This window comes from Gossypium hirsutum, chromosome A03 (genome assembly GCF_007990345.1).
Source record: "Gossypium hirsutum isolate 1008001.06 chromosome A03, Gossypium_hirsutum_v2.1, whole genome shotgun sequence".
Taxonomy (NCBI): domain Eukaryota; kingdom Viridiplantae; phylum Streptophyta; class Magnoliopsida; order Malvales; family Malvaceae; genus Gossypium; species Gossypium hirsutum.
In genome coordinates this window covers 7,387,855-7,391,226 of record NC_053426.1, presented here as the reverse complement: position 1 = coordinate 7,391,226, position 3,372 = coordinate 7,387,855, and positions in this window count along the sequence as shown.

Here is a 3,372-nt window from a genome sequence, read left to right as displayed (position 1 = left end):
TCTAGACTTTAAGCAAAACACTCTTGGCGACTAATTCCTAATTTTTATTAAAATTTATATGTTTTTGTATTTTGGTTAAAATAAATATAAAACATATAAAAAAACATTGCTAATGTTCATTTCTTTTATTTAATAGTTCAAAAAACTTTAAATGGATTGAAAACAACAAATAAGACATTAGAAACACTACATAAGTCTCAAGAGTTAACAACCAAACAATATATAAGTCTTTAAAACAACAAATATTTCAGTTAATTGGTTAATTCGATTAATTATTCGGTTTCAAACTGAATTAATCGATAACCAAATTTTTAAAAAATCATTAACCGACCTCCCATCGAACTAAATTCAATCACCGACTGATTAACTGAATTAGATCAATTCGATAAATTAATTCAATTTTACTGAACTGTGAACACCCTACCACCGACAACAATGAGTATATATCATTCCCAACAATAGACCAACAATGTTGGAAAAAAACGCAATTCATTCCATCCAGATCCGAAACCTTGTCAAGATGGATGCTAAAAATAGCTTGTCGAAATTCATCAGCGGAAAAGGAGCTAACAGTCAGCAACATCAACAATAGAACTTATACCTTTAAAATAAGCCGTATGACCAACAACAGGTACAGAAAAAAAAGGGTCTCAAAGTAATCAAGAATAATAGAAGACATACCATCAATGTTAGAGCACTAATTACCATTCGGGTTTAGTAACATATGAATAGTGTTCATAAGCCACCGCTTGGAAGCTTGTGCATGGAAATACTTTGAATTAGCTTCACTATGTCGAAGCCAAAAGATTTTTGAACGTTGCTTCCAGTGTATCGTTTCTTGATTAATAAGGTGTTAATCTCAGATCAGACCTCCTGAAGGTTCATTAAGGGTACATTTGATCAATGAATCGTATCCATTTGACTCGTAAGATCTTTTAACTGACCCTTAGACCCATTAGGATCATTCGACTGCCAAGAAGACAAGCTAGTACCACAAGCTGATATCTTATGCATGATATCACCCAAACTCGTCCATTCCAACCAACCGTAACAACCTGCATAAACCATTTGTTCTCAAAACAGCAGTGATGACCTCTCCGCTCTGGAGCCACCTGAGAAGTGAAAACTTAATTGGGGAATGATCAGAATAAGAACTAACTAAATTATATAACCTGTGGAACTGAAAGATGGCCGACCAAGAATGAGTACAGAAAGCTCAATCAAGTCGTTCCCATACAAAAGAATCTGAACCCCGACCACATTCCCACGTGAATTGATATCCCGTTAAAGGTATATTTCAATAAGCCCATAGTCCATAATGGTATCCGGAAACCCATCAAACCATGCAGTCGAATAGTTACAACCACCATACTTATCAGTCATAGAAAGCATATTATTGAAGTCACCTATACAGACCCAAGGTAAAGTCAAAGTAGAAGCAAGGGACTGAAGCAAATCTCAGCTAGCAGCTTTCCTATAAGATCCAAGGAAACCATAGAAGCTATTGAGCTGCCTGTTGTTCCAATAGGGTCGGAAGCGTGTAAATTATTGTACTAAAAAATCACACAAAGTTCAATTCCCAGGGAAGAGAGGTGGATCACATGGATCTCTTAAATACCAAGTCTTTCCTTAGACAGAATATCCCTTCTATAGTAATTTAATAGCACAATTAAATACTACTATTATACCCTCAAATATTGAAAGAAAAATAGGACAAGAAAGAACACAAGAGATTTAACGAGGTTCGGTAAATTATACCTACGTCCTCGGGCACTAACACCACATGATAACTTTACTATCTCCAAAGTATTACAAACAAATAGAATTCCTTAAGAATTCTCAAATGGGAGAAGAGAGAAAACTAAGAGAGAAAGATTGGTTGGGATGAATTGAAATGAGAAATGAGAAGGCCTATTTATAGTTGAGGTTTAAGGACCAAACAATAAATAGCCCATTATTTCAAGGACCAAAAAAAAATTATCCCATGCCACTTTTTCAAAGTCAACTTTAAGGTGCTAAACTTGCACCACTTTGTATTGTTTGCCATTAATGTTGTCTCCCATTAATGTTAACAATCTCCACCTTGAAGATTTGATTAGGATAAGCACATCTTCACACACTTCCTTCAACTCCCCAAATTCGATAAAGCTATCTTTTGTAGTGCCTACAAATGCACTCTCGAGCGCCATACACCTGAAAGTGCTCAAATTCTCAGGATGTTAATCAAGTTCAAACAATGATTAAACTTGATTGTTGTTACCACCTTGGTCATCATATCTGCGGGATTGTCTGCTGTCGGAATCTTCTGAAGTAGAATTTTTCCTTTTTCAAAGACTTCCCCCACAAAGTGATATCTTACGTCGATATGCTTGGTTCTTGAATGATAGACTTGATTTTTCGCTAAATGAATAGCGCTCTGACTGTCACAATATAAACTTATGTGACTTTGAACAACTCCTAAGTCTTTCAACAATCCATTAAGCCAAATAGCCTCCTTAACAGCTTCTGTAACTGCCATATATTCTGCCTCTGTAGTAGACACAGCTACTGTAGACTGTAAGGTAGACTTCCAACTCACTGGGGCTTTCGCAAGAGTAAACAGATACCCCGTAGTTGAACGACGTTTATCTAAATCACCAGCAAAGTCGGAATCAACATATCCAACTACAAACTGACCAAGTGCTTCATCCTGTTCAAAAATTAAACCAACATCTACGATTTTTCGAAGATACCGTAGAATCCATTTCACAGCTTGCCAATGTCCTTTTCCAGGATCATGCATATACCTGCTCACAACTCCAACAGCTTGTGAAATGTTAGGCCTCGTACACACCATCGCATACATCAAACTCCCAACTGCATTAGCATATGGGACTTTCGCCATATATTCTCTTTCATCTTCAGTCTTCGGAGATAATTGAGCACTAAGTTTCAAATGAGAAGCAAGTGGAGTACTTACATGTTTTGTGTTTTCATTTACACCAAAACATTGTAATACCTTTTTCAGATATTGCTTCTGATTTAAACAGAGCTTGCCTCTCGGTCTATCTCTACTTATCTCCATGCCGAGAATCTTCTTGGCCTCACCTAGATCTTTCATCTCGAACTCTTGATTCAACTGAGCCTTCAGCTTATCTATCTCATTTTGGCTCTTCGAAGCGATTAACATATCATCAACATACAAGAGTAGATAAATGAAAGATCTGTCATGCAGCTTCTGCAAATATACACAATTGTCATATTTGCTTCTTGTGTACTTCTGCCTTCTCATAAAGCTATCAAATCGCTTGTACCACTGCCTCGGGGATTGCTTCAATCCATATAGCAATTTGTTAAGCTTACAAACCCAATTTCTACCACCAGCATCTGTGT